This window comes from Triturus cristatus, chromosome 7 (genome assembly GCF_964204655.1).
Source record: "Triturus cristatus chromosome 7, aTriCri1.1, whole genome shotgun sequence".
In the NCBI taxonomy this organism is placed as follows: Eukaryota; Metazoa; Chordata; class Amphibia; order Caudata; family Salamandridae; genus Triturus; species Triturus cristatus.
Genome location: NC_140590.1, coordinates 329,510,182 through 329,523,608, shown reverse-complemented (window position 1 = coordinate 329,523,608; position 13,427 = coordinate 329,510,182). Strand labels below are relative to the sequence as shown.

At 46.5% G+C, this 13,427-nt stretch overlaps 1 protein-coding gene and 1 long non-coding RNA gene across 3 annotated transcripts in view; one reads left to right on the top strand and one right to left on the bottom strand.

Moving 5' to 3' along the window:
* Window positions 1-10,408, bottom strand: part of LOC146809596 (uncharacterized) — a 63,188-nt gene extending 52,780 nt beyond the window's left edge. The window contains exon 1 of the long non-coding RNA XR_014966464.1: window positions 10,292-10,408. This is a non-coding gene — a long non-coding RNA (uncharacterized LOC146809596). The remainder of the gene's footprint in view (window positions 1-10,291) is intronic.
* The window catches only part of LOC146809595 (branched-chain-amino-acid aminotransferase, cytosolic-like), a 209,940-nt gene that overhangs the window by 34,918 nt on the left and 161,595 nt on the right, over window positions 1-13,427 (top strand). The window lies entirely within an intron of this gene.

Below are 13,427 nucleotides of genomic sequence, written 5' to 3'. Positions count from 1 at the left end.
GACCATTCCTGACACATACCATTCCTTTTAGGTACCTGTATTAATACCTACCTAGTTCCTTAAGCAACTTTTATGTAGTTCACCTTCACACCTGCATAAGGATCTAGTTATGTTGGCTGTGGATGTCATACTTATTCTGGGAATATTTCATTCGACATTTCTAGCCTCTGCAGTTCTGGAAATATTGACTTTTGGGGTTGGAATTCTGCCCCTATCGTTAAACCAAGACTCCAGCAGGAACTGGTGATGCCAGCAAACTCTGTGCGTACTCCAGGCACTGGGAAATGCAGTTTATGACAGAGCTAGGATGTAAGCATCTAAAATGTCATGTAACCACATGGACACCATACTCCCCTATTATATCGGAGTCCATTGAAAATGTGAAAACCAGTTGAACCATTAACCGGTTCCCCATGGCTTCAAATGTATACTAACCCGATACTAATGACAGCAGCCTCTGTCTCCACTGACTACAGAACTGCATATTTGGACTGTACCAGTGACTTAATTTGGGTAAGGGCCTTGTCGTTTTGGAGCTAACTTTTTGAGCTTAAGGAAATTTTTGTGGAACTCAATTTTTTGTTGAACTGGAAGCTCAGTAGCTGACATGTCACCCCACTGATTTGTCCATCATTGTACCCAAAGTTAGACCCCTACAAGGACTTGTGTCCTGCATCTGTATTTATTGCACAAACCAAAATCCTTTGTCGAATTAAGTCCTTGAACGATGCAGGAGACAAGATGAGTTTAATGCTGGCCCATCGGATAACATTCCATAAGGCCAATCTCTTATAAAGAAATGTAGTGTGTAGGAATTGACTAGATATTTGGGGTCGCATCTTAGTCCTTTTTGGGCTTTATTTAGTTTAAAGTGTTTTATTTGCCATCCTACAAATCCGTTTTTTACTTCTTTTAAGTTAAAGCACCAGATGGAGAGGAGGATATTGTGTAGTATTTACTATGTGTACTTTATTTTTACCCCTGCCGCTGCATGTAGGTTCTTACGAGAGATTCAAGCGACCAAAAGGAGTAATTTGGTGATCAATCTAGAGTGCTAGAATAGTGTGGTCTTGGGACACCAGTGCTGCCCAGTAAGCCAAATTCTAGGTTGCATTCTTCTGTTGGTCATAATCATTAAATGTTCAATGCCCGGGGAGCCCCTGAATAAGCGTGAAATAAGAAGAATCAGCGGCTATTGGGGATTAAATACTTGATAATGGAGACTGCAGGGAAGGGAAAGGGCTGGCCCATGCAATAATTTTTCAAAATGTCCCAGTAGCTTTCATTTTATTAATTTAGTGGCCTGTGGTAGCCCCGTTTGTTGATCTAGTCTCAAGGCTGTACCTTTTTGTTTCTCCTTTTTAAATTTTAAAATGCACATTTGTGATTTACAGCTAGTTTATTAGATGTAAGGTGCATTATGCAACAGCAGTGAGTGGGAATAGCATGGATGGGAGTAGGAAGGAGTTGAGTCACTTTGTTAACACTAGGATGTGATCATATGTTTATTAAAACATCTCCCTCTTTTTGCATGTGCTGTACATGCTTTTTGGGTTAGAAAAGCTTGCACAGCTGCATGGGCTGTACACAGTGTCTTCGAGGGGGCTGCTTGTGCATTTACTGCCTATGTAATTGCGTGTGTGAAGGAAGCATGCACTGCTGCACGTCTTATACCTATTCTGTGAGTATATTTATATTGCAGTCTGATCCCTGTGATCTACCAGTCGTAGGTGTGCAAAGCTTGCACTGCTGCTGGCTGTCTTGTAATTGTTCTGTATGCGACTTAAGCTTATTTCTGCATTTTTCACAGGTGCAGTTCACACTGATCAATGACGTTTAGACAAGTAATTTTCACACATTTTTAAGTGTTCACATCACAGTCAAGAACATGCACAGCCAGTGCTAGAAATCTTTGTATATGTCTCCGAATACAGGGTTCCTGTTAGAGTTTAGAACATGCTACTTTTATTTCAAGCAGCGGTGGTGAAAATGTTCACTAACGGGACATGTAAAACTTAATAGTACATGTCTAACTTTTTAGATGCACTGCACCCTGTCCTATGGGCTTTGTATGGCCTGCAGACCCACTAGTAGCATTTCATTTACATGCCCTGGGTACATGTAGTACCGCTTTACTAGGGACTTGCAAGTAAATTAAATATGCCAATTGGGTGTAAGCCTATTTTACCATGTTTAGAGGAGACAGCCAATGCACGTTACCACTGCTGACCAGTGCTAAAGTGTGCAGAGTCCTAAGAACGTGTTCAGAAAACGGGATGGCAGTTTGGGGATGATGCTGCAGAAATGGCTAAGTACAACAATGATGAAGCTATCCTACCAAATGGACATTTTTAGGGGACAATTGACGGTGACCGTCAATACTGGCTGCAAACTACCTGAAAACCCATGCTGGCATGAGGTCAATGGAGGAGATGCTTTTTGTGGCTGATGCCACTGAGGCCACCTCTCTCTCACTCTGTGCGGCCTCCTTGAGTTTCATTGCTATTGATGTAGCTTTCTTGGTCTGTGTAGAGGCGGGCAGAATTTCAGAGTGATGAGCGAAACACAGAAAACTCCCTGTTTTTTGTCTGCCTGCTAAGAGCAATTGAGGCTTCTCTGCTGATCCGTTGGTGGTAAAAATAGGCCTAAAGCTGAAGGGACAGTTGTTTCTAGGAGCCAGGCAATATATTTACCTGATCGTGCCCTTCAGAGTAACCTCCCCTGCAGAAAGCCTGTGTCCTGCACCTTTCTGCAGAGATCTCTTGGTGCACTAGCAAGTAGGCACCGCACACAAGCTCCTCTCATGGCAAAGGTGCGTTGAAAAGCACTGTAAGGGGTAGTTGAAATATATAGGGTTTCTGCCATGCTGGCTCTCATCAGCTACCCTCTGTGAGTCCTGTTGACTATGTCTACGTCTTCCCCACACATCTTCCCCGAGACACATCTCTGAGCAGCTTTTCTGTGGTCTGGTGTCAGGATATCTGCACCGTGAGACAGCATTGCTCACGCACCCCTCTTTATAGATATGTACACCTAAATGTGTCCATGTGCTTGCTGAGTGTATACGAGTAGGTTGGTCTCTGAGTTACTTGGCTGGACGTCTCCCTTGCAAAGATGTACAGTGCTGATGGCCGCGGAGAAGCTCAGGCTGCAACTCAACAAAGCAGCTATTAAAATGAACCTGTTTCTGCAGTGCTTGTAGCTGATGTTAGCATCGCCAACCGTTTCCTTGGCTGCAGTAGTTCCTCCTTCATTTCCGATGTTTCTTTGCACTTTTATGCCTAGCAATTCAGCCTGTGGTCGAAATTATATGAGTAATGCCCAAAATCTAAAAAAATCTGTGGAAAATGGGCAAAATTAGCCCTGAGGATTAGGACTGTTCCAGACATGAGTGGCCTCTGGTGGTTTTGGAAAGATGCTCTCACCGCGATGAAAATGTACAGAGAATCAAGACTGGTTTGGTGTGGGAAATGCCCTAAAATAATCACAGATCTTCTTGGCCTTCAGGGCTTTAGCTGATTCCTCCATTGAAGAAGACTTAGTTCTGAAAGATTTGTCTGTTGGGCATCGGTATTCCAGTCTGTTCAGCCTTTTCGGGTTGCATTCTGGAATTTGCAGTCATGAAAGCCTGCATAATTAGGAGGTGAGAACTACTACAATGCAAAGAATAGAGACCGGACTGGATGAGCTACTTACACCTGACACAGGAAAAACTTGAGAACTCTGCATCTTTTTTCTGGGCATCTAAAGAATGTGGTGTACTGTGCAAAATGCCACTCCAAGCCTGCAGCATAAATACCTGTACACCATCACATCTCGCCACAGCGGCGTACATTGAATTGGCTCACTGTCAACTGTCGTACGAGTCCTGTTCACACTAGTTTAGAAAGTTCTTTGTCCTCCTTGGATAAATGCATTTGAAAGTCATATTAAACAAATATGTCTCAACTTGACATTGAGATCTGCTTATCTCTGTTACGGTGAAGGTGCACGGGCAAGGCTATTGCTACTTTGCATTGCGCATGTGCTAACCTCGTGACATCCGTATTACAGAAGGAGCCACACGAGCATCTGTGATCCTCACTTGGGGCCCGATTACGAGCTTGGCGCCATTGCGCCAGCTCACGCTGACACAGCTGTGCCAAAGCTGTGCAAGGAACCCCACCCTTAGTACGAGCTGAACTCGTGTAAAGCAGATGATCCTTCACTTTTTGCATGGCAGTGCCTGGAAAACGGCACTGCAATGGGAACAGCAAAAAAGTTCCAGCATGGTATGGGCGATGACGTCCATGCCGTGCTGGAACTTTGGGGGAATACAGACAGGGGGCACATGCTGTGCCCCCCTGATTGTATCCCCATGGCAGGAAGGGCATTAGGGCCCTGTAGGGACACTTTTGTTCCTCCACCGCCAGCCTTTTCATGCCCAGGCTCCTGCCATGAAATGGCTGGCGGTGGCGGAACTTGTAACATGCTGAGCGGGACTGCACCAGTCCCGCTCAGCATGTTACATTGTGGCGCTGCTCTGCCACCGCCAGGGAATGTCTGCTCCTGGCGCAGCCGGTGGTCCTACTCCACAACGACTTTTGAAGTTGTAATGCAGCAGACAGAGCACCGCCACCGCGAGTCTGGAGGTCTTACGACCGCCAGACTCGGAATCAGACCCTTAGTATTTAAAAACTTGGGAAGCATAAAAATCGGATAACCAGGAGTCTTTTCTGCTTTTGGGCCTCTTGGATAATGCAGCCTCAATATAGTCTCAAACTTTTCATTGTTACCTCCATTTTCATCCAGCATCACAGCTGGACGGCTGTCTCCATTTTTAACCTTACATCGTTGGGTATGCATTATAAAGATGATATCAGAGCTACTTTCCTCCCACTTCTCTTCCACGGCTGACCCCATCACTGCCCTCCACCACTCATTTGGAGTTCTTCCCCATAGGATTGGAAATATAATAAGGAAGAGTAACCTATGGAGAAATCTAATAATTCGAAGAAAGGATGCTTGTGGCCCTAGAAAGTTGGCTGGGCCGATGCCGCAAACAACTTGCATGTGACTGACTGCCGCAACTCTGCTGAAGTGTTTGAAGGCGGAGCAGGCTTGAATATCTCCTGGCTTGTCTGCAGCGCCATGCCACATCTAAAATTGACTGTATGGGTCCTGAACTATATAGTTACCCTCGGGTAAGCTTTTTTGTTGTAATGGGCTTGTGTGTGAGGCCCTTTAAATATGGCCCAATAAACCTAATAGCAGATCACAGAGAAATTGCTCCCGCATTTTTCGGACCAATCGTTAGACATCTTTCTTTTAAAAATTCTCCTTTTTTTGGTTTTAAAGTGAGTGCTATTTTAGATGCCTGAATTTCCTGATTATTTAAGTTTGGTAGCCACATCAGACTGTAAACAAGTCGTGTGCTGGGAGAATTCCCTCCAGTTATACCGTTTTGAGTTTGTTTCCAATGCAGCTTAGTGTGTTGAGCACCTCCTGCAGACATCTATGTGCAGCCCGTCGTACGTTTTAATCGTGCTTTGTAGCGGATTAAATCAGTGCCAGTGAGTTGGCCAATAGGAGCGCCAGTTAATTACAGCCCTAAGAAGGTGGAGAACGATAAATAGACAAAGATATTATTCTTACCCATTCTCTTACTCTGTACCTCTTTAGTTGTGTGCCTGTCCATTTTCTTTTTTACTCTCTGTCGCACTCTACCAACTACCAGTCTCTGTTATCTTGCCGCTCTTTCTAAGTGTTTAATCCAGTCTTTTTCTCAGCCTCTCTTGGTTTCCCTTTCATCCTGTCCACCTCTTGTTCTATTCAATGTTAAACCTTTCTTCCTATCATTCCCTGTCTCTTTCTGTCCATGGTTCACATTCGGTTTTCTGTCCCGCTCGGATTTACTATCTACCTCTTTAGCTGCATCCCTTTTTAGTGTTCTCTTTGTGTTTCTTAACTTTCCTCGACCCTTGTATGTTCGCTTACCTTTCCCTGACCCCTTATTACCTCTAATCGGTCATTCTCTTTCTAGCTCTTTCCCAGACTCTTTTCGCCGTTTCCCTGTGGTCCCCTTTACTTCTCTTTCACCTCTTCTTGTGAGTAGGAATCTTAATCTACCTTTACCTTTTAGCTCTACATAGTTTTCTACTGCCTAGCTTTTTAGGTCTCGCTGAGGCCCGCGCATGCGCTGGCTCGGAGAGACATTTTGTAGTTGAGATTTTTAAAGTGCTGCCTGTGGCCTAAAGCTTGAGTGCACGTGAGTGTGCACGCGCGCAGCCGCCAATCACTGCTGCGCGCGCACCAATCACGTGCTTGCCACACAGCGCTCCCATTCAAGCGATCGCGATCACTTTCGCTTTGATCGCGATCGCTATTACTTTCGTTTTCACGGCCGCGCGGCCGTTACTTTTCTCTTTCCATCTTCACTTCCTCACATGCTCGCTCTCTATTTCCCCTCCTGATCTAGTCTCGTGCATATATTTCATCATACTCTTCTCATTTACCCCACTCTCCCACCCCACACATCTATCTGCCTCCTGTGTCATTCCCACCTTTCTCCTACTTGTACCTCCCTCTCCACCACCTAGGACTGGTACAGAATGTTTTCCAACTTAGGCGAAGGCGCCTCTCTCTGTACCATTCCCCACCAGCAATGGTGCCACATTAGCTGCTTGCACTGGTGGTATTAGAGCGGATAGTGGTGGGAGTCTAGGCACTCACCTAGCGTTCTCGTTTTATGAAACTGCTCCAGTTTCTCTTGTCTGTCATGTCCATTCTTACTCAAGCTCCTCTATCATTCCTCCGCCTTCCGTTGTGAAATGCACGAGCCTCACACATTCACCTCTCACCACTCACCTCCCTTTCTGTATCTCAGACCATGCTCTCACGCTTTTAATTTGGATGACCCATTTCACTTTAACCGCCCCCCGCAACCACGGGTTCAAATTCAGCACTGAAGCCCAGTAATAAATAGGCCATTATTCGTGGGTTTAATTTTTAAACGAGCGGCTGATCATAGAAAAACGCTACGATGCATATTATGAGAAAATGTGAAGCTATTAAAAAAAAATATATATATATATATATATTTATAAAGCGCTCGGCTGTTTAAAAAGACTTCATGGCGCTAAGGACTAGTAACAAAGGAGTGAGCAAAGCAAACACACAGGACCTGCCACGCGCCATTTAGCCAGGCTTACACGTCATCATAATTTGGTGCAGAACAAACCAAGCACCCGCCCTCTAGCGGTGGAATTCTCTCCCTCACAATAAGAGAGACTTTTTAGAAATTTCGGAAACTTCTCCAAACGTGGGTACTCCCAAAGACAGCTCCAGGTGTCTCCTTTACACCACAGCTCCAAGCAACGCCATTGAATGTCTTATAGATCACAAGAACAGTGAGCACTGAGCAGTAACTGTCGTTGTGATTGAAAATGGTGAACGATTTGGGGCGACGCAGAACAGGAGGACTACAGGTTCACAGAACTGCAGGTGGAAACATCACCCCATTGTGAAGGAGGCATGCTGGAGATGGTGGAAAAAGCAGAACATTTCGTGGCCCCGTAGCTCATCGAAAGACCCGTATGTAAATACATAAACATGGAAAACTCCGGCAATATGTGTAGAAGCTGCGAGTTAACAATTTTTATTGATTTTTTTTCTATAAAAACTTGCTGTATTGCACTAGTGAGTCAATTGTCCACAAATAAAACAGTCTGCCAGATTCATGGTAATCATATTGCTCGAGTGTAAATATTGAGATGGATCTGTTGTGAAGGACCAAAAAATAATAATTAATGAAAGTGTCCAACTTGTAATTGTCCAGCTAGTTTTATTGGTTCAGCAAGAAATCAAAATGACGGTGGTTCCCTTAACCTATCCCAGGCACCAAACAGCAAGGCGTCCATCGCAAGTCAACAAGGGTAGTGAAGCACAAGAGATAGTGGTCTTTTCAGACCGGAGTGGCCTGAAACACTGCTGCAGCTACCACAACCACACGCCTACATTAGAGGACAGACATGGAGGCAACAATAACATCTGCATGGTTTCCATTCTGGAACGGGTAATTGTGAGGAAGAATCCTTTTGGTTGATGTGCACGTGGTGCAATGTTGGGTTCAGTCTTCTCTCCCCAGTTAAACATTCTAGTACCCTTTAAACATTACTCTCTTTCCATCCGCCTGCTCTTGTGAAATGTCATGTTGACTGCAAGTGTGAGGTATGAGCAGAGCTGTGGAGCAGCTGCCAATCGCTTCCACTGGCACAATGAAGCATTTGCTGGTACCCAAGGCTGAGGGCTTCCATTCTCTGCTTTTGTCCTTATTTTGTTTTCTAAATACCGATGATGGCTAGAAGGTTACATAGTAACCGCACAGATGGAAGAAAACTCAAGCTCTTGTTTTTCGTGATGGAAGAGCAGACCATGAGGGGCAAGTTCATGCAATGCTTGGCTAGTGCGGTCCTTCCAGAGATAGGTGAAGATGTCTCCGGTGGCAAGGCAGGCGTCCTCCTAACAATCTTGGAGCAGTTCACGGCATCAGAAAACAAGCATTGGCATAGCCAATAGGTCTCGCCTGTACTAAAACACACACTCTTAGAATTTGGTCTAATTGCTTGTTATAGTCCCTCAATCACATCCTATGTGTGTATCCAATGCTTCTTTCAGTTGTAGTGTCTTCTGCACACATCTCCAAATCCGTGCCTTTGGGTCATTTGTGAGAGCTTTACCTATTTGCATTGTAAATGACAATGCCTTTTATTTATGTGTTGCTTTTCTAAACAGATAAATAAAAGGCATTGTCATTTACAATGCCAATAGTTTAAACTCTCGCAAATGCGAGACCTATTGCATTGTAAATGCTTGTTTTATCATGATCTTGTTGCCCTTTTCCTTTTCCGTCTAGGCACATACTTCTCACCCATTTCCATCTTCTTTGTGTATTTCTTTCTTTAACATTTGTATTCTTTTTAGCGTTCCACCTCGCTTTCTTCTTCTTCTTCTTCTTCTTCTTTCCACCCCACGTTCCCTTCTTACTCGTCTCTGGATTCTCCTGTTTTCTCAAGTTACGTTTTTAACGCCCACGTCCCATATGTCACTTGCCTGGCGTCCTCGTTCGACTCGCCTCCCCCCACCACTCGGCAGCCTCTATGAACTTTGCCATCCCAGTCACGCTTATCTTCCACCCTTTCGTTTACTCATCCTACCTCATTTTCTCCCTCAGTGCACCTCTCCGCTTCATTGGTTTGCCTTTGTGAATCTTTGTCCAACTTTTCCTGTTGTCTCTCTCTTCACTCTCACACATGCTCTACTGTTCTTTGCTGAGCTCTCTCTCTCCTACCCTGTGCAGTCTCGTGCCCTCGTTCCTCTTTTGTGGTGACTTTTCGTGTCCCCTAACTTGCTGCTCTCATTTTGCAAACTTTTCCCTGCCCTCCTCGATATCACTACCTTGCCTCTGTGAAGTCTTTTGCCTCCGGCCTAACTTTGTCTTTCACACACGTTCCCCCGTGATATTACCCTGTCAACTCTTACGAACACCTCTTGCCCCCACCGCCCGAGTGTACTTTTCCATAGAGATGGGCGAGTGAACAGATTTACTGGGAGAGCCGAGGCAGATCCAAGCATCTGACCCGGATCTTGGTGCCCGTGCACGAGCCGAGCCCTGAAAATGTATGTATGTTAAAATCCTACAACAAACCTGACGTAAACTGTGATAAAGCTGCCTCCGAATTAAAAAAAAAAGTTTATTTCCTTAACACGTGGAGCTTTGACATTAATGGAGCACTTTATGGCACTGCACCGAGAAGTGCTTAGTTTACGTTTCGTGATTTGCCCAGAAACACTAGATGTTGAGCCGACGCCGAGACTCGAACCTGATGGGTACCTCTGCCCGTAACGCTACATCCTGGGTAGAGGCAGTGAGGCAGGCAGAAGCCACATGAAATATTGGCTCGTTATAGGCTCGAGGTTCCAACAGGACCTCGAGCTGAGCCAGGCTTCAAGTTCGAGCTTTCAGGGGCTCGCCTACCTATAATCCACTACGCCGTACCTCTCTGGTCGGTCTCGGTTTCCTTACCTCCCCCGGCGAAGTGAACTCTCCTATACCTGCCTCACATGTGCAGAGCTTCACATGGGCCCTTTTACCGACAATGCCGCCTGCTGTAAGGTACCCTGTCTCTCCCAGTGAACACTGCCTCCGGCCTGCTTCTGTCACTCTGCGCTCACTCGTCCAGTTGTGCTAATTCTCCGTTTTCCTACCTCATTTCTTTGGCCCTAAACCCACTGCTGGGCGGATGTCACTCACCGGGACTGGCGCAGACGGGCAGCTCCAGTCTTCTTTCTTCCAGTGCCTTGAAATATTTGAAGAAACATAGCCGGGAATCCTTACCCGAGCACGGCTGATTCACCTGTCGCCGTGAGGCCACCCACTGGAAAGAGCAGAGTGCAGCGCTGCAGGGTGGGTGGGGGGCTGGAAGGGTGAGGCAGGCTCTGATTGGATCGCAGGGGGCCAGTTGTCCTCTCCTCTGCTTGGGGGAGGACTCTGGGGTCCAAAGGTCTGCTTCTCACGCCATGAACATGCTGAGCTTGGCACAAGTGCGAACCAGGGCTTTTCTCTTCTCGGGCCCGGGCTTTCCTATGCGGCTTGAATGGCAATTAGTGCCTTGGACTGTTACATTAATGAGCCTTGAGGGGGTGTATCCGGGGGGGGCTCCTGCAAGCGCAGGCCTCTGCGAGACTGCACGAGAGAGCGCAGCAACAATGCAGGAGCGTGCCAGAGTTCCAGGGACCGCCAACTTCGCTCGAAGTGTTGTCTGGCATTGGGGTGACATGTACCTTAACACGTCTGTTTTGAAATCACATCCAGACTTAGTGGTTTCCCAAACTTCTCGGAGAAGCCCCGTAACATGCGGTGTTTCTTTGTATGAGCTAATGAAAAAATATAACACGGGCTCAATGATTGTGATAATTTTATTGTATTTAAAAAGCTGCAACACTTTCTTCAGTTTTCCACTAGCAAAATCATCATTCCATAAGCATACGTGGAAGACTGGGTGAGTTTTTGTTTGTGTTTAGGTCTACAGTTGAAACGTCATTTCAGAAAGATATGGTTTTACGTTTCCGAAAAGTTTTGGGGAGAGAGGGGGTGCAGACCTTACTGAGACCAATTTGTGTGTGAAAAAGGCCGCTTTATTGAAACTGGTGCAGATTACAATAACATACCTGGCAACTGTTTTACAAAACTAAAACCTCACGATACATCAGATTATCTGATCCCTGACCCCGTCCTGCCCCCTAAGATCCCCTCAACATGCCCGACCCTGCCATTACCATCTTAACAACATTACAATGTATTGCAGTTAAAAATATGCACTTCTATTAAACCAACATCCTATACCTGCCTTTCTGAAACAGAAAATAACAAAACACCTACAACTGAACCTTAAACTACCTGCCTACCCTTTCACTGCCCATGTTCCCAACTTCCAACGCTAACCAAAAAACTTCTGCCAACCCTGGTCATATTAGACCCATGCGTATACCCCTCCTGTAATTTGGGCCTTCCTAATCGCATCCATGTCATTAAATAGCGCTACGCAACGTTCTGGATATTCTTTTGCAAAACACGCTTGCATATATCAGAAACACCGCTGTCCAGTTTTCTATTGTGAAGGGGAGGCTCGGCCGCTTGGCCAATTCGTATTCCTCTTCTCTTGACCTCACCTCCCTATGCAGCAGCTTGAGCATTTCCACATATTTCCCTTTCCAGATGCGCTCTTTCGTTGTTAACATCAAATGCGCTCTCTTTCGTTGTTAACATCAAATGCGCTCCCAAGGGTTTTGTCACCCCCATGAACGGTAGTTTTTTACTCCTCAGCTTCTTACTCGTCTGCTTTTTTTTCTTATCCTCTGTTGCCTCACTGTCCACAGATACTTTCCTGGCATTCGTACCTTCCTCGACTTTCCTACCACGGCACTGCCCAGCTCATCTGTACCCACCCCTATGTCTGTGAGGTACTTCCCTTTTCTAAATCTACCCCGTCCACCCTCCCTGTACAGTTGCAGTCTGCGTTGCCAGTGGCCCAGTGCTTGCAGAAGTCCTTGCTGGCTCCACCCCGGGCCCTGACACTGTCTGTACCCTTCTGCTGATACCTGAAACATACTAGTTGACACGTTATATTGTCTCTCTCCCCCCCCCCCCCCCCCTCCTCCATGTCCTCCTCCTCCTCCCATTACTTGTCTTCTACAAGGCTTTCTTCATCAAAATCTAGTTCCTCCTGTCCCAGCTCCTGGGACCATTCCTTACGTAATTCTACTCTTGAGTCCCTGCTCGACCCCCGCATCCCTGCTTCTGGTGGGGCCGACTGTACCTGCTGGTACTCCCCAGCACCCCCACCTGTTTGGTACTGTTCTTATTTGTCCTGGCGGTCCACCGTGGCCCACCGGCCATTAGGGCCAACAAGATCGTTATGGGCCTACATGTCCTGGCTGCGATGGGTTTCCCCATCGGTATTGGACGTGCCATTCTGGACTCCACCCTCCCTCCGCCTTGGCGCCAGCAAGCCGCTCCCAGCTCTGTTGTCTGCTACGTCGTGCTGCTCCTCACCCTGAAAAACAAACGTCTAGTCTGGTGTGCTGGTTCCCTGCAAACCCCCTGCCTGGTCTATCCTTCGTTTCTTGCTCTGTTGTGCCTTGCCTTCTGCCCATCCTTCCTTTTCCCCAACAACCATTACCCCCCGCTCATCGCTGTCCCCCCCCATATCCCCACTCCATTCCAGCATCGCAGCAATGAGCTCTGACGCTGGGTCCTGCACTAAGCCCCACTCGGGCACCCCCTGTGCCCTAAACGATGCTTACCCCTTGGCCTAGGCTTCCCTCCGCCCCCCTTACCCTGCCCGGTGGTCCCTCACCTCCTTGCAGCGACCCTCTCAGGCATATCCTCCCCTTCATCCTCCTTAAAATCTCGGGGCTGTAATACACCCCTTTATGCCCCAGGCTCTCTACCCATCCCCCGTAACCTTCCCCCATCCCTACAAATGCCTCTGCCTTTCTCCCCGGTGCCTCATCCTCTGGGAGGGCCAAGCTCCCTCCCCCTCCCACCTTCTCTTTTTTTTTTTTTTTTTTTTTAATATTTTTTTATTTGCAGTAGGTACATAATGACTTCATAATAAATCAAGAAACAAACCAGTACACAAATTTTAGACTTACAGTTGTAGCGTCATCTTCAAAAGTCATTTGCCCCCTCAGGAGCAACTAACAACAAATTAAATTCCTTCTTTCTATTCACTATGACCTGTTCTCGTCCTCACTCATTCTCTTGATCTTGCCTTCCTCCACCTTGTAATCGGAGCCCAGATACCTTTCCCAAAATCCCCAATTTTTTTCCCTTTCTGAGCGTACAGCAAGATCTCTATATTATGTAAGCCAAGTAGTCTAGTGAG